The sequence below is a fragment of the Lissotriton helveticus genome, chromosome 3_1 (assembly GCF_964261635.1).
Source record: "Lissotriton helveticus chromosome 3_1, aLisHel1.1, whole genome shotgun sequence".
Taxonomy (NCBI): Eukaryota; Metazoa; Chordata; class Amphibia; order Caudata; family Salamandridae; genus Lissotriton; species Lissotriton helveticus.
The window spans coordinates 2,084,043,439-2,084,066,455 of record NC_136061.1 but is presented as its reverse complement, the minus strand read 5'-3'; the positions used below and the strand labels follow the sequence as shown (position 1 = coordinate 2,084,066,455).

The window sequence follows — 23,017 nt, the reverse complement described above, 5'->3', positions numbered from 1 at the left end:
GACGTTATAGTTAGGAATTAGCATTTAAAAAACCTTTGAAATTCACTTAAAAAAACATAGGTGTCAGGTACGTTATAGTTAGTTGAACATTTGACTCATATAAAACCAGAGAAATTCGCCTGTTATAGTTAGTTGAGCTAACTATAACTCGCGCGCCCGCAATGAACTGATGATGATGTCACATATTACATCACTCATGACATGGTCAGTGACATCACAGATGACATCTCAAATGACATCACTCATGACATCATTCATGACATCATCCACGTGAAAATCTGATGCACATACTGATGCTCTAATATAAACTTTGATGCACCCATTCTAAAATGCTGACTTTTATTTTTGAAACCATACAGAGAAGAATGCCACATACTACATAGCACTCACTATTTCCCAGGTCATCCAGTCAGTTATACATGTAGTTACTCATCAATACAGGACCATAATATACACTCATACATCTATACATGCAGCCACACTCTGCCGGTCATCCATAGAGTTACTCACACACCTAGCCAGTAATGCAAAGAATCAATCATATACCCATTTAATCATGTATACAGTTATATACAGCAACCCCGTTATTTATAGACATACCACATCACTTATTTATACAGATACTAACGCATATTTACTGTCTTATACAATCACTGATAGAAGCAGACACTTATTTATACTCCAACTCTTCAAATAACTTAGTCTCACGTATACTCATTTAATTACTCTAACACTCACATATAGTGACTTAAAACATATGTAGTTAGTCACAGATATACCACTGAAACATTTATTCACTCACCAAAACACCCATAGACACACTAACTCACCCATACAGCCCTTCCCAGATTCACTTTTTTAATCCATACAACCACTGAATCACCCAGTCAGACAGCTATGCACAGACTCATACTCCCACCCACCCACACAGACACTCAGGGACCCATACATATACTCAGACAACACATTAATAACCTATATAGACACTCATGTAGCTATTCAGCAACCCATGCAGTTGCTTGCACACCAATGGAGAGACTAATACAGACTTTCACACAGTTTAGTCACTAACCCATGCATTCAGTAAGACATGTTCAATCACTCACTTATACAGTCAGGCATGCACCTACACAATAATTCTTTTAGGCACTTGTAAATGTATTCATTCTTCAATACACATTGGCATATATATATATATATATATAAAACATATTTAAACTTTACAGAAACACGCATTCACTGGATGATGTCATGAGTAATGTCATGAGTGATGTCATCAGTGATGTCACTGACCATGTCATGAGTGATGTAATATGTGACATCATCAGCAGTGTATTGCGGGCGTGCGAGTTATAGTTAGCTCAACCAACTATAACTGGCAAATTTCTCTGGTTTTATATGAGTCAAATGTTCAAATAACTATAACGTCCCTGAAACCGATGTTTTTTTGTGTGAATTTCAAAGGTTTTTTAAATGCTAATTCCTAACTATAACATCTGTAATGTTTTTTTCAGTGAATACATATATATATATATATATATATATATATATATATATATATATATATATATATATATCAGCATCCGCACTCCAGCAGTGTGAAAGGAAAGAGCCACAAGCAGGGAATTTCAGGTGAGGCTGTTTAATGGCAACTGGACAGCGTAGGTATAATGCATTTTGGATTGCTCCTTCGTCAGACACCTCTTGCTGCCTCGCCTCATGTCCATGTTGCCGAAATTGAATGACCGCGGCTTTTAAAGCGGTATGCTCACAAACGCCTCCCCAGCCATGTGATCATCCGTCCTGTTGTAGATGAAGAAACTCCAACACCCACAATGCTGTATGTCTGGGATGGCGTGATGTGGGAAACTGCAGTTGTTTCTGATAGTTTATAGGCGTTGTGGGGCTCGGCAAACTTGATGAGGTCGCTTTTTAAAGTCCTGGCCCCTCGAGTCCCTGCATAATATATATATATATATATATATATATGTCTGTGTCTCGAGTGTTTCAGTAACCCACCACCTCCTGAATGAAAGGCGTGTCCGCGTTTGTAGACCTCGGAAGCCCGGTCTAAAAATATGCTCACTTTTACAATGACGGAATGTCAACGCCGTGTCGTTTGGTAAAATTCTTTAATGTCAGCTGAAAAGAGTCAGACGCGTTTCGCCTGCCCAGCAGGCTTGCGCACTAACATCTTCAATAAAGTTATTTCACCATTTTAACTGTGCATGCTTCCGTGTCACATGTGGACTACAACCATAAAAAGTGAAGACATACTCGTAGTTTCTTAAGTTTTTACAATACACCATTCTATTGTCACTTACTTGAATGAGGTTAAAAATCATAAAACCTTTATCAAATGTATGCACCAGCATTGTGAATCACAATTAGGGATGTTGTCAGATTATTCCAAATTAGCGTGTTGCATTAAAACATATTGGCCGAGAAACTAGCGCCGTCAATGAAGCCGACCGCTACATTCCCCCCCCCCTCATAAATCTTAACATGTGATTCATGTACTTGTGCACATATATTGTTAATACATTTTGATAATTCCCTGCCCTGGTGGGCCATAGTTGCATTGCATCTCTGCCTACATTACCTCATACACCTTGCGGCATTATATGTTTGGAGATCACATGTATTATATTGAACGAAAGCGCATGTGCGCATACCTCATTCATTACTCTACCAATCTAGCCCAAGTGGGCATGATATCTCCCCTAGATACTTGGTATCATACAAAATACTCTAACATTCGACTTTGCCTTCTTCTCCCTAGTGCTCAATGTGATTGTGTAAAAAAAATATAAAAAAACAGTTAAAAATAACAGGATCACAGGAATAATTCATAAGTACTTATAAAGATCTTCTTCCATATTCAGACCCATAGGGGTCTTGGTGTTAAGTTTGATAATGTAACTGAATTCAAGTCTACGTAGGGTTTTCTGTCGATCACCCTCTCTAGTGTTAACTGGTACAGCATCTATGACAAAGTATGTTAATCCCCTCACATCTTTGTTGTGGCATTGCTCCAAATGACGGGCAACTGGATAAGATTTGTCCGCATTTGTTATGGCTCGCAGGTGCTGCAGCATCCGCTGTGTACTTGGAGAATTGTGCTGCCTACCTACCTCAGGCCACTCAGGCACTGAAGCACGTAGACAGCAAACTCTGTCTTACATGAGAATTGCCCTTTTATTTGTTGTTATTTCGTGGTGAACCCTGGCAGGTAGCTACTGGTATTTTTTCCAAAGGTGCAAGCCCTACATTTTGTGCATTTTATGAAATCGTCCTTCCTCGATAATCATGTTTTGTTGGTCTTAGATGCTCTACCAACTGGCAGCATTTTGCTTACCAGTGCTTGTTTCAGCTAACGTGCTCTTCTAAAAGTGATAAGAGGCCTTCTTTGAACGCTCTGTTTCAAAATTGGATCGTTACTTATGATGTGCCAATGTTTTTGGAAATTATGACGCAAATCATTGTGCTGGTTGTTATACGTGGTAATCATCCTACACTGGGAGTTCCCCCATTCTATTCCGGATCTTCTTCTCACTGGGATTAAATGTATCTCCTCCCTCAATTTTTTGGTTGCTTTATGTACTGCTGCTTCAATGCATTCTTGCGAATACCCTCTCCTGGTGAACCTGCTCTTTAAACACTCTATTTCCACCTCCAAATCTCTAATGGAGCTACAGTTGCTCATGGCTCGGAGACAATCCCCGTAGGGAATGCTTCTCACAAAATTTGCCGCATGAAAACTCGTTCCATGTAGCAACGTGTTCCCATTGGTGGGTTTGCAAAATAGTTTAGTGTGTAATCTCCCTTGGTGGATGTAAACTGCCAGGTCTGGAAAGTTTACCTCTACACTGCTGATGACACTAGGGAATTTCAGATTTAATTGATTATTTTGTAGTTTTTTCACAAACTCACGGGCACTTATCTCATCTCCCTTCCAGACTATAAATAAGTCATTGATATAGCGACTCCACTGAATCACGTTGTCTTGCCATTCTTGTGGGAAAAGCAACTGGACCACCTGCTCCTCCCACCAGCCCATATGCAAATTAGCATAGCTGGGGGCGAAGCAGGTGCCCATCGCCGTATCACACTGTTGATGATAAGGATCTTCATTAAAAAAGAAAAAATTATTTTCCAAACAAGTGGTAATCATACATAGCGTCATTTGGGTTGGGTGCCAGAATTTGGCTGGTGTCCCTCCTAGAAAATATCTGACTGCATTCAACCCATCCTTGTGACGAATACTGGTGTACAAAGTCATCAAATCAATCGTCATTAAAAGAAAATCAGGTTACTATGGCCCATCATACACCTTGCGAAGGAAATCCCCCATGTCTTGGATGAAAGAGGGGAGCTTTGTGACTGGTGGGCATAAGAAAGAATCAACATATTTAGATGTGTGTTCAAAAGCACTGTTCATGGCTGAAATGATTGGGCGGCTTAGGGGATTCGTTATGTCTTTGTGTATTTTAGGGATTGTTAGAAATGGGGTTGCCAATTCTACGGGGGTAGCATGGAGCAGAGCAGGCAGGCCAAACTCCTGAGGACATGTGTGAAGCATCCACGCAGTACGCACAGACCACACACCAGGCACACCACAAAAAGAGACACGACACCGGTTTGGATGTAAAAGAATAACTCATGTATTGTCTCCAACCTGTAAAAGTAGACACAGTAATAACAATGGGGTGACAATAGGCGCCAGGGCAATGTATGCAAGGGGGGATTATTTACAGGGGAAATGGACAGAGCAAGAAAAATGGTAAGTCCATTAGTTTCCAGGGCTGAAACAAAAAAAGGAACGTTATCAATTGACATGAAACGCCAGGGTCAGTATTGCAGGGAAAACGCAGTCATTAATCCTTAGTCCCAACAGCCAGCCCCAGGGTAACTCTTCTTACCTCCTGGGTGGTGGAGGGTCCAGTCCAAGGCGTTCCTTCCCTTCCAGGTGCTTTTACGTGCAGCGCTTGCGTGGCGCAGGGTCCCTGTAGCTTAAGGGACCTGGGCGGGCCCTCCTTCTTCAGAGGGCCAGGGAACAGAGCAGCAGGCACTACTGGGCCAGGTCAACAGTCAGTGGGGGCTTCATCAAAACAGGGCGGTAGGCTGACACCATCCTCCACTGCAGCGTGGCCCTCCTCCCTGAACAGCAGCCTGAACTCCTGAAGTGGGGCTTCCACTAGCCCTGGGGACAGCAGGCGGGTGATAAATGGGTGCAGGGTCCAGCACACAGGCCCAAGTGGCGGTATCGCCTGGCAGCAGGTCCCCTCACGTTCCTGTCCCAGCTCTGTCTCAGCACATGGTGGCACATCCCCCTTATTTATATGCCCCTCACCCCACCTTCCAGTCAGTGCCAGAGCCTTCTAGAATTCTGTGGCAAACTGGCTCAAACTGGCTCAGGGGGAGGAGTAGAGCATCCTGGGTGCCAGGCTATCCCTCCAAAAATGGACATGGATTACACTGCCACAAGAGTAAACCTATTCAAATTCTCAAGGTCATTAAAATTGAAGAATTATTTTGTAATAGCTCCCGCTGGATCAGTTAATCCCGCGCGTAATCAGAGGGACTGTGCTGGAGTGGACTTAAGGGTCAGTGATATCTATTTAATGGTTGAGCTCCAAGATCTCCAAATGGAAAGAACTTTGACCGGTGATGATATGGCCACTCAAGATCTGCTGCGTACATCTAGCAGGGGAATTCAGTTGGCCGAAGAAGAAAAACTTGAAATTGGTGGTAGTAAGGCAACAAAGTCTAAACACCTTCGAAATTTACACCAGTGACATCAAGGGACTCTGTAGATGTTTTCAGTGATTTGGTGAAAAATGAGGTTAAAGAATTGTATACTCAAATAAATGCAAAGAGAAAACCATCCACTTAGCAAATTAGAGAATATTATGCTTTAGTGGGTAAACTTGCCAATGATGATGATTGTATTGTCCGTAATGTGGACAAAGGTGGAAATGTGGTTTTATGGGGAAAACAACAATATCTTGCTGAGGCCAATAAGCAATTGGGGAATAGAGTGAACTATGCCAAAATTCAAAATAATGTTATGTATAAAAGCTTTGATGTTTACAACACCCAGTTATTGGAATGGCAGGGACAGGGCTTGATCAGTCAAGACGAACTGTCCTATCTTAAAGTATCCAATCCGACCACTCTGGTGTTTTATTTGATCCCTAAAATACACAAAGACATAACAATTCCCCCAGACTGCCCAATAATTTCAGCCATCAACAGTGCTTTTGATCACACATCTAAATTTGGTGATTCTTTCTTATGCCCACTAATCACCAAGCTCCCCTCTTTTATCCAAGACAAGATTTCCTACGCAAGGTGTATGATGTGCCATGGGAACCTGATTTCCTTTTAATGACAATTGATGTGATGACTTTGTACACCAGTATTCGTCGCAAGGACGGGTTGAATGCAGTCAGATATTTTCTAGGAGGGAGACCAGCCAAATTCTGGCACCATACCCAAATGCTGCTATGTATGATTACCACTTGTTTGGAAAATAATTTTTTCTTTTTAATGAAGATCTTTATCATCAACGGTGTGGTACGGCGATGGGCACCTGCTTTTCCCCCAGCTATGCGAACAAATCTTATCCAGTTGCCCGTCATTTTGAGCAATGCCACAACAAAGATGTGAGGGGATTAACAACATACTTTGTCATAGATGCTGTACCAGTTAAGACCAGAGGGGATGATCGACAGAAAACTCTACGTAGACTTGAATGCAGTTACATTATCAAACTTAACACGAAGACCCCTATGGGTCTTTATACATACTTATTTTTAGCTGTTTTTTAATATATTTGTTTACACAATCACATTGAGCACTAGGGAGAAGAAGGCTAAGTCGAATGTTAGAGTATTTTGTATGATACCAAGTATCTAGGGGAGATATCATGCCCACTTGGGCTAGATTGGTAGAGTAATGAATGAGGTATGCGCACATGAGCGTTCGTTCAATATAATACATGTGATCTCCAAACATATAATGCCGCAAGGTGTATGAGGTAATGTAGGCAGAGATGCAACGCAACTATGGCCCACCAGGGCAGGGAATGATCAAAATGTATTAACGATATATGTGCACAAGTACATGAATCACATGTTAAGATTTATGAGGGGGAGGAATGTAGCGGTTGGCTTCATTGACGGTTTCTCCGCCAATATGTTGTAATACAACACACTAATTTGGAATAATCTGACAACATCCCTAATTATGATACACAATGCTGGCGCATACATTTGATTAAGGTTTTATGATTTGTAACCTCATTCAAGTAAGTGACAATAGAATGGTGTATTGTAAAAACTTAAGAACCTACGTGTATGACTTCACTTTCTATGGTTGTTGTCCACACGTGACACGAAAGCATGCACAGTTAAAATGGCGATATAACTTTATTGAAGATGTTAGTGAGCAAGCCTGCTGGGCAGGCGAGACGCGTCTGACTCTTTTCAGCTGACAATGAAGAATTTTACCAAACAACACGGCGTCGACATTCCGTCATTGGACAAGTGAGCATATATTCACTGAAAAAACCATAGGTTTCACACCAGTTATAGTTAGGAATTAGCATTTAAAAAACCTATTAAATTCACTGACCATGTCATGAGTGATGTAATATGTGACGTCAACAACAGTGCATTGCACGCGCAAGTTATAGTGAGTCCAACTAACTATAACGTGGGAATTTCAATGGTTATATGTGAGTAAAACTTCCAGCTAACTATAACAGGTGTGAAACCTATGTTTTTTTAGTGAATTTAATAGGTTTTTTAAATGCTCATTCCTAACTATAACTGGTGTGAAACCTATGTTTTTTTTAGTGAATTTCAATGGTTTTTTAATAGCAAATCTCTATAGGTATGAAAAGTAATATTTTTTATAACGAATTTTATATTGTATAATTATGTAATTTTGTATTTATTAATTTCTTACTGGTAAGCGCAATGGTACGACGCGCCCCGGGGCGCGTACCAGGGAGAATCCTGTTAGCGCTATTTCCGCGAACGAAAACAACTTCGTGACGTTTCGCGTAGCCGCGTGATGCGTCATATGACGCACTGCGTAAGCGCAACCGGAAGCACGCGAGCGAATACGATCGCGCAACGTCCTGAAGCGCTTACGCTGCGCGCTCCAATTCTCATCAAAGAGCTGTGTTTTTAAAAAAATGAAAAAGAACTACCTCCAATGTATTAAAAAATACTACATTTGTAAAGAAGTCTGTTATTGTTTTTTCTCCAGGGTACGCTCCCCGGTACGCGCACCGGGGAGTGTACCGGGCGCTCTCCTCGCGAAAATCGTTTTTTTTTTTTTTTTTTGTTATGCGGCGGGGCCCTTTTATGACCCCCCACATCAAGCCTAGGGGGTCAGGGGGGTCTACCCTCCCCCCTTTTGATTATTTCCCCCCTTTGTTTTTACCACCTCTTGTGTCTCGATCCTACCGAGACACAAGATGGCGGCCGCTCCGGACAGTTTCGAATGTTTACAGACACCCGAGAGCCAATCAGCTTTCCGTGCGTAAGTCGCGTGGCGTGCCCGGAGCGCTCCCCGATACGCGTACCGGGGCGCGGCTATAGATATATACATTTTTTGGAACCTAAATTACTCAAAATCCTCTGCTGCACATATCTTGAGACATAGCAAAGGCACACCGGGCTACCAGTCCCTACAATTTTGCCAAGTTTGGTGAAAATCCATTCAGCCGTTCGAGCTAAAAGTGAGACCGACCGCCCTATGGAAATTAACATGGGGAAAACACATTTTGGGACCCTCCTTTTATCTCGGCCCCCGCTGCACGGATCCCCCCCAAACTTTCAGAGAAGGACCGGAGCACCGCGAGGCAAAGTTGAGGAAAATTTCAGGCAGATTCCTCCTTCGGCGCCAAAGTTATTCCCAATAGAATGTTGCGATTTTCCTATGGAAATCAATCCTAACTATAACTACCTACTGGCGACCGCCAGTAGGTAATATATATATATGTATATATATATGTATATGTATATATATATATATATAATATATATATATACATATACATATATATACACACACATATATAGATTCACTGAAAAAAAAACAAAGGTTTCAGGAGCGGTATAGTTAGTTGAACATTTCACTTGTACAAAATCATATAAATTCCCATCACTGATGACATCATCTAGTGACTGTGTGTTTCTATAAAGTTTACATATATTATATGTATATATATATAGATATATCTAGGGAAAGGCGCATTAAAGAATGAGTGTGTGCATAAGTGAATGGACGATTTAGTAGGTGCTTGACTGACTCTTTAAATGAGTGGTTAATTGTATCTTGCTGAATGCATGGGTTAGGGACTAAACTGTGTGAATGTCTGTATCCGTCTGTCTGTTGGTGTGTAAGTGGCTGCATGGATTTGCGAATAGCTACATGAGTGTCTATATGGGTTATTAATTGGTTGTCTGAGTATCTGTATGGGTGCCTGTCTGCCTGAGTGTTTGTGTGGGCTGGATGTGTGTGACTCTGTGCATAGATGTGTGAGCGGCTGATTCACTGGGTGCCATGGTTTTAAGACTGAATCTGTGATGGACTGTATGTGTGAGTGAGCGTATGTATCAGTGTGTTGGTGAGTGAATGTTTATCTCAATTGTACATGTGTGAGTAACTACATATGTGGAAAGCAGTATATGTGTGTGCTGGAGTATAGAAATGGCTATAAGTGGGAGTGTGTGATTGTGAGAGTGGCTGTATGGATGAGTGTGTGCCTGTATCAGTGATTGTATAAGAGCATAAGAATGTGCTAGTACTGTATGAGTAATTGATCTGGTTTGTGTATAACTGTATAGGTGAGTAAATGGGAGTGTGATCAATTATTTGCATGACTGACTGGGTGTGTGATGACCTTTATGGATGAGGGGTGAGTGTCTATATAGGTGTATGAGTGCACATGATAGTCCTGTACTGAGTGACAATAAGTATGAGTGACTGAGTGGATGTGCGTGTAGACCTAAGAATCAGTGAGTGGGTATGTAGTTATTGGTGTTGGAGTGTCTATGGTTTTGAGAATGGCAGTCTGTAATTTAGAGTGGGTGTATCTAAAGTTATATTAGGGTGTTCGCCATACACTGTTTGCTTGCCGTGGAGTTGCCTTTTGGTCTCTCTGCTTGTTCTCCCGTGGCTGGGCTTTGCTCCGCTCCCTTGCTCCTCCGGGCTTCCGCTCACTATTGACCGGCCGGGCTTGGCTCCGCCGGTCCACCTCCTGCTGCCTACAAGCCCCAGGATCCCTTGAGGCAGGACGACTGAACTGCACGAGCCGCATAAAGCCCGGCCTGGGGCCGAGTCCCCTGGTGTACGCCAGATGCTGTTTGCTTGCCGTGGGGTTGCCTTTTGGTCTCTCTGCTTGTTCTCCCGTGGCCCGGCTTGGCTCCGACCCCTTGCTCCTCCGGGCTTCCACTCACTATTGACCGGCCGGGCTTGGCTCCACCGGTCCACCTCCTGCTGCCTACAAGCCCCAGGATCCCTTGGGGCAGGACGACTGAACTGCATGCGCCTGGATGTGCATAAAGCCCCTCCTGGGGCCGAGTCCCCTGGTGTTCGCCAGACGCTGTTTGCTTGCCGTGGGGTTGCCGTTTGGTCTCTCTGCTTGTTCTCCCGTGGCCGGGCTTGGCTCCGTCCCTTGCTCCTCCGGGCTTCCACTCACTATTGACCAGCTGGGCTTGGCTCCGCCGGTCCACCTCCTGCTGCCTACAAGCCCCAGGATCCCTTGGGGCAGGACGACTGAACTGCACGCGCCAGGAGGTGCATAAAGCCCCGCCTGGTCCCTCGCCCCGCGAGGTAGCGCGCGGGTTGCACCGGGAGAAGCCCGGGCCAAGGGGCGGGACCATCTGAGGCCGTCGGAGGCTGAAGGAGGCTGGGCTGGGCCACCCCCTTAACATCTTGCCACATTCCTCTGGAACTGTTCCATATGTAAGGTACTTTTAAAAACTACACCATCTTGGACAATTGATTTAATTTCTCAATATCTTTTGTAGTAGGACCATCAATCCCAACAATTTCATTTTGTTTTTAGATGTTCCTGATTATCTGGGGTGGAGTATTAAGCATAGGGCTTTGTGGGACTAACCTACACAATTGTATTATTGAGTGTTAAGGGCAAAATGTCTAAACCTGCTTCCTCTCGATGCATTACTAAGCTCCAGGCTGCCACGGCACAACCTCTCCCAAGCCTCACTGCCATTGATAAGATGCTACAGAAGACGATTGGGGTTGTGGCATCTGCAATAGAGAATACGGAGAGGCGCTTATCTATCACTCCGGCTATCCTCCCTCTCCAGTCTGTTGGGGGGTTTTCTGCTGGCACTGTTAATCCCCCTGACTTTAGTTCTTCTCTTATGTGCTCTTTTGCAGAGTTGCCCTGTGCACAAATTGCACAAGATGTAAGTGACATCCTAGAGGCTTCTAACTCCCCTCCACAATCTGTAGCTAGAAAAGCTCCTAAACTTTGCTTGAGAAGCAAGAAAAGTAAAAATAAAAAACTAGCTAAAAGATTCACAACTCCACCTGATGGTGTGCAGGTTGCTGCTGGTCTCCCTCTGCACAAACTGGGAACTCCTGTTTGGGTCACACACCTCTTATCTGATTTTGAAGCTCATATTGATCAAATTATTGGCTCTTATTTCAAACCATTGACATCAAGGCTTGATATATTGATTTCTACGATTAATAACTCAAGCCTAGGGAAATCTCAGCCGATCAGTCCATCAGGGAACCCTACCACTGTTAAGCTTATTCTTATCTTCGACCCTAAAATTCCACCAGTTGGCAAAAATATTCCAGCTATATCGGCTCAGGTAATTGCAGATTCTACCTCTGACTCTGTTTTACCTCCGCCTAGGGCTGGAATAGTAGATGCTGGAAAAACCATAGTGTCGAGGGGATCCATTGAAAACAGACCAGATTCATCGAACCGCCAACCCCAAGCTTGTAGAAATAGTTCGGAGGAGGGGACTCTATCAGTTTTGCCCACCCTTGACCTTCCGACTGAGTCCTTACCATATGTTCTGGTCCTTGCTGGGGTCCCCCCATTAAGTCAGGGAAAAAGTGAGAATCACTCTGAATTAAAAAACAAATGCATTCAATGGCTTAACTCAAATAGGCCTCTTCCTCCCAACGCCTCTGGTGAAATACTGTGTGTAAGAAGGGTAGACTGGATTGGGACTGGGCCTAAAACTATTGCGGGAAACTGAGTAGTGATTAATTTTAGGAGTACCCATGCAGTAGATTATATCAGCAGCAGGTCGCCATCTTGGTCAAACACCCACATTTTCTCTCTACACCTATCATATTTCTACCCCACTCCCCTTTGGAGATTTGGACAGAATAGAGGTATCCGACAGGAGGAGGGTCAGAACATCTTGCCACTAAAATCTCAACAGGGAATAACATCTTGGAAGGTCTACCAGCCGTACTCCCGCTTACTTTCACAATTCCCACTAAGAAATAGGTACAACATGTTGGAACAGGTTGAATGACACCCGGTGTGGCAGAGCTCCTTACCCCAAATATGTAGCGGTCTGAGTATGTTAACAGGGCAATCGGTGGGTAATGGTGACAGTAGTACCCCTCAGCAACTAACAAGTATTAGCCTAGATAGTACAGAGCTAAACCCTTGTGGGAGGGATGGGAATAAGGGAGTTATAACAGCTGTCCCGGTAATGAACCATAAGGTGATACAATTGCTCTCTTGGAACATTGCTGGGTTACAAAAAAAGTGGTTAAACCAGATTGGATTAACTTCATTGAAAAATTTGACATCTGCATGTTCCAAGAGACATGGAGCTTGCTTCCTGTATATAAATCTGGGTATTCAACTTTTTATACCCCCGCAACAGGTTCTGGGAAGGGCAGACCAGCAGGGGGCTACCATGTCTGGATCAAGATTGCATTAAACTGGGACATCACTGTCCATAAATCAGTGACTGAGGACATTTTACATCTTTCAATCCAAGGGCAAGATAAGGACAGTAAGATAGACCTATACAATGTTTATGCAAGAGGGTCTGCTGGGGCTCAAGTGTCAAACACAATAGCAGCTCTAGAGTTAGAAATAGCTAACAGTCCCCCACTTTCCAAAACCATTGTAGGAGGTGATTTCAATTGCACCTTTGAACCTCTAAGCAGGGAAGATTCCCTGGGAATAGAGGAGGAAGATTCCAGATGATCCATACCGGCCTTGACGTTAGCACCAATTAGAAAATGGTCCCCGAGGACAATTCAGATCAATGCCCTGACCCTGGAACATAACCTGAGCGCGCTAAATGGCAGGACAAGCTCTGATCCAGACGGGGCAAATACCTTCAACAGGCTTAATGGCCCATCAAGAATAGATTATATTTTACTGGACATCACCCTGTGGCGAGATCTAATTGATATGGAGGTAATACCATCCCAGGATAGTGATCACAACCCCTTGTGTATGAAGTTAAGGTTGGGAACAAAAAATGAAACAGAACCAAAGTCCCTTTAATGCAAACTAAGGAGGTTGTTCCTTTCAATTCCAACCGCCGGTTGAAATGGGATAGGGACGGGTTCAATCCCAGGAAGGGAACCTAAGTAAGATTAGTGAGGACTTAGCAGAGATGATTGTAGATCTAGAGCAACTTGCAGCTGTAACAGAAAGTTCTCAGGGCCTTTCCTTCCCTTTAGTTTACAAAAACGCAAGAGAGAAAGTGGGCCAATATTTCATTATACAGGGTAGTAGTGGTAGATCGAAACATACTCAGGTAAAATCAAGTAACGCCTGGTATACGGCTCAATGTAGGGGAAAAAGGAAGGCGCTAACTGCAGCCTTGCTCAAAAAGAATCCTTCACTAGTTAGAGCGGCCAGGAAGGATTATGCTAGGTCATTAGTGCTAGCTAAACGCGAATGGGAAGAACAACATTGGCAGGATCATAAAGCCGCATCCCAGAAGAAGAATTCCTACCTATGCTGGGATTTAATTAATAAAGCCAGGAGAGGGGGATCGGAATCCATCACTAATCACATAATGGAACAACAATGGCACTCACATTTTTATGATCTGTATTGTGGCGCAGTTGAGCCATGTGCTCCACCTCTAGTACTTGATAGTGATGGTAGCGTACTCATGGTTATCGAAGACCCCTTTTCCATTGCCGAGGTAAAAACGGACATTAAACATCTGACCCTGGGAAAGGTGTCAGGCCCTGATGGGCTTCCTGGGGATCTTCTCTACAACAACCCTGTAACCTGGGCAAACCTCATCTCCCTAATAATGAACCTGATCTCATGGGGCCCCCCAGTTCTGGATTCTTGGAAGGGGGCGGAGTATGGTAACAGTGTACAAAAAGGGGGCGAGAGATGACCCTGCCAACTACAGACCGATCAGTCTGATAGACGTGGTCCAGAAGGTGGTTGGCAGGGTCATTATCTCTGGGGTAGGGTTTTGGATAGAAGATGAGAACATCCTTTCCCATTTTCAAGCGGGATTTAGGCAGAAGGTGGGCACGATGGACCAGGTCTTCCGATTCTTTGCTATTTATTGGAGGGTCGTGACCATTGGGAAGGGCAGCTTGTATATGGCGTTTATAGACCTTAAAACAGCCTTTGATCTAGTGCCACGCTCTAAATTATGGGATGTATTATAAAAGATGGGCCTCCCCATTACCCTTCTTGAATGTATCAAGAAATTACATGAGGGGAATTATGCAAGGATTAGATGGGATACTCAGGGCCAGCTGACAGAGAGGGTGGCCGTGAGGAGAGGAGTCCGCCAGGGATGTGTAATGGCGCAGACTCTGTTCTCCCTCTTTGTAAATGGGGTGGTGTACCATTTGAGGGAGGACCCAGCCGACGCCCCATCCCTGGTGGGGGAAAAAACACCTACCCTACTCTTTGCGGACGACACCCTCCTGATCTCTAAAACCCCCTCTGGCCTTCAAAAGCTGTTGGATGGCTTTAGCTCGTTTTGTGAGGATAGAGGTCGTACCATCAACACTTCCAAGATAAAGCTTATGGCCATCTCACCTTCAAAGGGATTTAAGAATAATGTCTCCCTTAATGGTACTCCATTGGAGTTGGTAGACTCATTCGACTATTTGGGGGTAAGGGTTAATAGCCGGATGAATTGGAAGGACGATTTGGCCAAAATGCTTCTAAACCACAAACGAGTATCTGGAGCGATCCTGCGGGAGCAGCCAGAGTCTACGAGCAAACCTGTAGCCCCGGCTCTCTCTGTGTATGATGGCCAAGCACTGCCCTCGGCACTGTATAGATCCAAGCAGTGGGGGTTCGAGAATACAACTGACCTAGTGAGATCGGAAAATAAGTTCCTGAGAGAATTGTTGGCACTCCCCACTTCTACTCCGGTAAAACCTTTACGACAAGATATGGGTAGGCGTTCATTAAAAGACATAGTCTGTCTGCGCCCGCTACTCTTTTGGGTACGACTCAGGAGGACCCCAGAACTTTCAAACTATGCAGCTGTTTTGGATTAACTAATCTTACTCAACTCGGGTAACAAGATTAAGTGGTTGAGTAATCTTAGACAGCTGGTTTCAAAACTAGGTTTGAATGAAACATGGGCTAGCCAAACACCACCCTCAAAACAAGTAATGAAGAAACTATATTGGGATTGGGTACAGGAGGAGGACATATGTAGAGGCAATTGGGGTACCCTTACAGAGCGGTTCTTAGAGTCCAAACCCGTAAGGAAACTCAAACCGTTCCTTGACTTTATACAAAAAACCCTGGATAGATTACTCTATTTAAAACTAAGGTTCGGGACCCTCCCGGTGAACAAACTCACTGCAGGGTGGAATAATTCAAGTTCTCCACCAAAACCTTGCCCTGGGTGTGCAGCCCCTAAGGAGTCTGTGGCTCATCTCCTTTTTGCATGTCCAGCATATAGGGGTGCAAGAAAGACATGGTTAAAAAACCAATATGTAAAGAGCTGGGCCTTAGGTGTCATAAGATGGCCTTGCGGGTTTTTATCACTGACACGTCTTCCCTAGTTATGGTCTGTGGGGTAGCAAAATTCCTGGGCAGTGCCTGGCAGACCCCCATGTGAAGGATAAAGCAAACCCCCCAATAGATGATTAGATGATTTTATATGAATTATGGTACGTTGCTTTTAAGTGTTTTTGTATTTCTGCTTTTATTGTATATACTATTTTTTAAAGTATATTTTTTGTCATTTTAATGCACAGTTGTATGTACGAATGGATTGGTGGTTCTTTTTATACTGTAGGGATGTGTAGACTTTTATGATAACATTTTATCGAATTAAGTACATACTAACTAACTAACTAATATTAGGGTGTAAGAAGATATATGAAATTATCTCATGGATGATGTCATCAGTGATGTTGTCAGTGATGTCATTTGAGATGTCATCAGTGATGTCACTGACCATGTCATGAGTGATGTACTATGTGACATCACCATCAGTGCATTGCAGGGGTGTGAGTTATATTTAACTGAACTAACTAAAACGGGGCCATTTTTATGGTTTTGTACGAGTGAAATGTCCAACTAACTATAACACCCCTGAAACCTATTGTTTTTTTCAGTGAATTTCTAAGGTTTTTTAAATGCTAATTTCTAACTATAGCATGCCTGAAACCTATGGTTTTTTCAGTGAATTTCAAAGGTTTTTTTAAATGCTAATTTCTAACTATAACGTGCCTTAAACCTATGGTTTTTTCAGTGAATTTTAAAGGATTTTCAAATGCTAGTTTCTAACTATGCCTACAGAGGTAGGACATGTGAAGGAGGAAGAAAAAACGCACAGAAAGAAGCAGAAGAAATGCAAAAAGAAGCAACAGAAATCCACAAATACAGAGAAAAGTGCAAGAAGAAGCAAGACAAGTACAGAAAGAACCAACAGAGGAGCAGAAAGAGGCCGTGTTGCAAAATCATCCTGCGCCCACAACTTTTGCATATGGGTGAATACAGTAAGTATGGGTGAATTTTGCGGATCGCGGTCCGCGAATTCATGCAAAATGTCAAAAAAATCAGCGAATTCGCAGATTTTCCTGCGAACCTGTGGATTTTTTTGCCATTTGTAATAATGTGATGTTGTGTACCCTAGTGTTTGTGTGGCGGGGCCAAACGGGCGGCGCTTCCATGCGAGTTCACATGCCTCTTGTTTATAAAGGGTCAGTGACCGATCAGAGCAGCTGATGAGAAGGAAGCAGCCACCTAGTCACAGGAAGTACATGGGGATTGCGCTCGAGAAACTCCTGGATGCAAAGACCTCCATCAAGGATTACATCTAATTGTAGGCGGTAGATATGGGGAGGAAGCACACCTGCCTAGTCTCAACCATGCTCACTAGTTGTTTGGGCTGATTATAATGCGTTACTGAATTTGAGCTTCAACTCGGGCACAGGAGTATCGTGCCAGAATGAGTCCTGACTGCATATTTATCCACAAAGATGCCACCGTGTTGTGCCATACCTCTACTCAACTGGAGTACTTTTTACTGTCTAATCAGTAAGTGCTACCTCATTGGGTAAATGTATAGTGCTTTTGCTACACTACAGCTGCGTAAAGGGCCAGAGGAGTTCTCTCCAGTGACCACGTGTGTCTGTAATTTTGCCACCGCGCCGAAAGGCGCAGAGGTCCCTCGAGTGGGCTGTCCATCATTGTGAGGACAGGGCGCGAAAATGCTGCATACCCTAGTGTGTGTGGGGCCAAACGGGCGGTGCTTCCATGCGAGTTCGCATGCCTCTTGTTTAAAGGGTCAGAGACCGATCAGAGCAGCAGATGAGAAGGAAGCAGCCTCCTGGTCACAGGAAGTACACGGGATTGCGCTCGAGAAATTTGCGGATGCAAAGACCTCCATCAAGGATTACAACTCATTGTAGGCGATAGATATGGGAAAGATGCACACCTGCCTAGTCGCGACCATACTTACTAGTTGTTTAGGCTGATTATAACGCTTTACTGAATTTGAGCATCAACTCGGGCACAGGAGCATCGTGCCAGAATGAGTCCTGCCTGCATATTTATCCAAGAAGATGCCACCATGTTGTGCCATACCTCTACTCAACTGGAGTACTTTGGACTGTCTAATCAGTAAGTGCTACCTCGTTGGGTAAATGTATAGTGCTTTTACTACACTACAGCTGCGTAAAGGGCCAGAAGATTTGTCTCCAGTGACCACGTGTGTCTGTAATTTTGCCACCGCGCCGAAAGGCGCAGAGGTCCCTCGAGTGAGCTGTCCATCATTGTGAGGAAAGGGCACGAAGACGTTGCATACCCTAGTGTGTGTGGGGCCAAACGGGCGGGGCTTCCATGCGAGTTCCCATGCCTCTTGTTTAAAGGGTCAGAGACCGATCAGAGCAGCAGATGAGAAGGAAGCAGCCTCCTGGTCACAGGAAGTACACGGGGATTGTGCTCGAGAAACTCGTGGTGCAAAGACCTCCATCAAGGATTACATCTAATTGTAGGCGGTAGATATGGGAGGAAGCACACCTGCCTAGTCTCGACCATGCTCACTAGTTGTGTGGGCTGATTATAATGCGGGACTGAATTTGAGCTTCAACTCGGGCACCTGCTTTATGTTTATCTGTAAGTGCTTCCTGTTGAGGTTTAATTTTTGTGACAGGGGCATCGTGCCAGAATGAGTCCTGCCTGCATATTTATCCACAAAGATGCCACCCTCTACTGAAAAAACAAAATCCGCTCATGGGCGGATTTTTCAGCAATTTTGCATGATTCGCGGATCGCGAAATTGCGGAAAATCCACAAAATCCACGAGCGGAACGGATTTTGCGCCCACACTTAGAATACAGTGAAAACATTTACATACACTAGGGAACACTATGTGTTTGGGTACCCCTGTGATTAGCATGACCTCCTCTGTAAGGCCCTAGTACATAATAGGGCAGGGGGATTAAAACTACCTCTTAAAACGTGCTAAGGGCGCGTTTGCACAGTCTTGAAGGGAGGGTGGGCCTGAGGTGACATATGTGCAAACACGCCCTGTGGCCGTTTTAAGTTGGGAGATTAAGTTCCCTTGAATCCTGACGGTCCCTGGGGTCCAACTAGCCAACCAGGTACATCCATTAAGCACACCAGAGCTGCGTTGGAGAGAGGTGTAAAAGGGGGCATGGCCTGGACCACCTCTCTGCAACGCAGGCCTCTGGCGCTTACTGGAGGTACCTGGTGGGCTAGTTGGCACCCAGGGGCCCTCAGCCAAATATGGCCCCGGGGACCCCATCCCCCGGGGCCTGGCCTCACCTTTAAAAAAAAAAAACAGGGGAGGGGGGCTACGTGGCCTCCCTCTCAGGCCACTTCTAGCCCCGGGGACCCCATCCCCCGGGGTTGGCCCTCTCCTTTGGGGACCAGGGGGAGCCCCAATGCCCCAACAGTCCCTGCCAGCCCCCCTCCTCCTGTGGGGGTCAGTATTGCTTTTCCACATGGGGAGCTGCTAACATGCAGCTCCCCTTGTGGAAAAGCAATCTGCTTTGCTTCATTGATGCAAAGCAGTTTGCAATGACAGGGCGGGAGCCAAGTGCCCCCACTGATTAAATAATAAAAGCTCCACGGGGTAGCAGTCCTCGTGGCTTTGGGGTCCCCCCACAGAATATAAACAAGCCCCAGGGTTGGTGGTCCCCGGGACTGCGGGGGGGCCGCCTGCACTTTTCTTTATTGCCCCCGGGACCTAGCCCACCCGCGCTTCTATTTTTTTTATTTTGACGCTGGATTCGCGCTCCCAGCACAAATTCGTCTGATTTATTTAAAAAAAATGCTTTTTTAGGCCCTTGGGGTCTGTGTAGGACCCCCTGAGCAGGCCTAGGGGTCAGGGTGTTTCTACCCTGCCCCCGTTTCTTGTTTTGCGTGTTTGTTTTACTGCTTTTTTGTGCCTCGGTTCTACCGAGGCACAAGATGACTGCCAACATTTCCTGGTTTGAAGTGTTGATAGCCAAATAGAATGCACCCCGAGATCGGCAGCGTGCGCGGATCCGCCGAGCTTCTATATATCGAAACTTTTATTTTTTTATTTTCTCAGCAACTACTGAACGGATTTACAATATTTATGAAAAAGATTACTTTCTGAACCAACACCTTTCTGCCAAATTTGGTGTAATTCTTTTCAGCAGTTCGAGCTGTAGCCGTGTCTAAAGTTTCCTATGGAAAATTTATTTTTTTCACCTCTTTTTCTTGAATTTCTCAGGAACTACTGAACGTATTTACACCATTTAACAAAAATAGGGGCATAATATCAAGGACAGGCGATACATTATCGCTGCTTTTATCGGCAGGAAACTGCAGATAAAGCGGCGATAATGGCCTTGATAATATGCTCTATGAATTCCAATCGAAGCCCATGTTAGATGTGTTCATACATTCTTGTGTATTGTCTTTAGGCATGCTTGGTGAAAAGACCCCACAGCGAGCACCGGAGTTCCAAAGCACCACCTCGGGTCCCCTCGTTCCACCTCAGCCCATCAGTAAGGTAAGCAGGTACACTGGGGCAGCTGAGTAGCCACACAACGCCCAATTCGAGGCCAAAATACCTCTACCGCATGTGCAGTCCCCTACTTCGTGGCGGACACCGGAACATTCGATCCCTCGAAAAAAGAACACACTGCGAAGCAGTGCAGTTGCCAGGTTTGCCCGGGTCACTTAAAGCAGCAGGGCCATCTGTACAGCGTCTCTGGCTGGCACTGAATATATAACCGACATCTCCCTCAACGAGAAAGCAGAGGCCAGAGGGGGGTCCTATAGTGAGATTGTAGTCTTGTGAACAAGGTCTCTGGGAGACTGAAACACATAAGAAGTGCTGCTGGGATAAGCTGTTATGGAATAAAATACCGTAAAATGCATGGAATGGCTGGTCGTCATTAAACAGAAGTCGAGAGTGCGTGAAAAATGCTTCGGCAAAATGGAAATGATTAATGGCAGCGAGGCTCTGCTGCATTCTAAACGCACCGCCTGAGAGCGCTCCGGAGCTCAGACCTGGGCCACATTGGATATATATATATATATAGATATCTATATATATATATATAGATATCTATATATATATATATAGATATCTATATATATATAGATATATATATCTATATCTATATATATATATATATAGATATAGATATATATTCACTTCAAAAACTAAAGGTTACAGTTCTATTTATCTGAGCTAACACTATAATTTATGCCCTAATGCACTGATTATGACCTCACATATTAAATTACTCATGACATGATCAGTGGCATCACTGATGACATCTCAAATGACATCACTGATTAAATCATCCACAGAATCAGTGACACACTCGCTCACACCCCCATACAAACTTTCATACAGTCACTCACACACCCACAAAACCACTCACCTACCCATTCACAGACCTATACAACTACTAACACACACACACACTCACTCACATAGCCACTCACACAAGCCCTCACTCATCCATACAGCCAAACTTTCATCCATATAGCTACTAAAGAGCTACTCACTCACCGATGCAACCCCTCACACATCCATTCACTCATCTACAAAACCACTTACAGACTCTTTCACACATCCATACTAGGGGTGGGCTGAATTTGCATAGTCGCGCTACGCAAAGCTCTTTAAAACGGTAAAAAATCTGTGAGCACGCAAACGTTCCGTGAACACGCTGAATGGCTTGTTCTGCCCATTCGCGATGCTTTTTACCTGTTCGCGAATGCTGTTTGCATCTTCGGGGAGAAATATCCCATGAACACGCATTTTGAAAGTGCGAACAAGCAAAAAATTCTGCGAAGACGCAGACTGCGGAATTTTGGACAATTCGTGTTCTCTGCTGAACGCAACATTACCCAAATTCTACAAATTCCAAGATCGAAACGGAATTTACCACCCAGGCCTAATCCATACAAGTACTCACACCCACTCACCTATACAACCTCCCACACATACACTTACTATGTACAATAGTAATTACCAAAGCCACTCACTTGCCTATACACCCACTCACACAGCCACATACTTACCCATACACCCACTTACATATCCAGTCAGTCACCCATAAAGTCACTCACACACCCACTCACTCACCAATACTGCCACTCACACAGGTAATCACCCATGCATTTACTCACACACCCACTTATTCACCCAAACAGCCACTTATCCATACACTAACACACCCATTTAGCCACTCACACACCCACTCCCACAATGATACAGTCAGTCACACAGCTGTCTGTTCAGGGTCTACCCTAGGTGTGACTTATATGTATTACAAAAGAAGAGGTTTGGGTCAGGCAAAGGTTTATTTTGCCAACTTGAAATGGCAGTTTAAAACTGGACTGCAGGCTACAGTGATAGACTTGAGATTTGTCTTACAGTGTTACTTTAGTGGGTGGCACAATAAATACTCCAGCCGACTAATAGTATTTAATTTACAGGCCTTCGGTACATATGTTACACTTACTAGGGATTTATAAGAAGATTAAATGTACCAATCAGATTTAGACCAATATTTCTATGTTTAGAAGGGAAAGTACTTTACCACTGGTTGGCAGGAAAAATGTACACAGAGTCCTCAAAGCCAAAAAACATGGGTTCAGTAAAGGAAGACAAAACTCTCGGGTCACCCTGCAGAAAATGTTGGTTGCAACATTAGTCATATATCTTATGGCATGTAGGGACATCTCCTGTAATCAGACTATATGTTGAAAGCTGTTCTTTAGTCTTTGGTAATGAATAATTTGTGTAGGTGTTTGCTGATGCTCTGCACCAGCGCCTATTTTTAACACCAGCACTTTGACTGTCTATCAAATGGTGGTGCAGTTTTATTATCTTTGAACTGAGCACATCAGCAGAGTACTTCACAATTTACAATACATTAAAAAATTACCAGCACATTCAGGCAGTTATTACAACTTTTTGGGACATCAAATAGTCCAAGTTGTCACATTTGTAGGAGTGTGATGGTTAGTGGATAGCAATAATATTGGTATTTGAAAGCTCTG

General features: G+C 44.1%; 1 protein-coding gene across 1 annotated transcript in view; it reads left to right on the top strand.

The window, feature by feature from the left end:
• The window catches only part of LOC144824116 (aminopeptidase N-like), an 880,577-nt gene that overhangs the window by 568,849 nt on the left and 288,711 nt on the right, over positions 1-23,017 (top strand). The gene's annotated exons all lie outside the window — the stretch shown is intronic.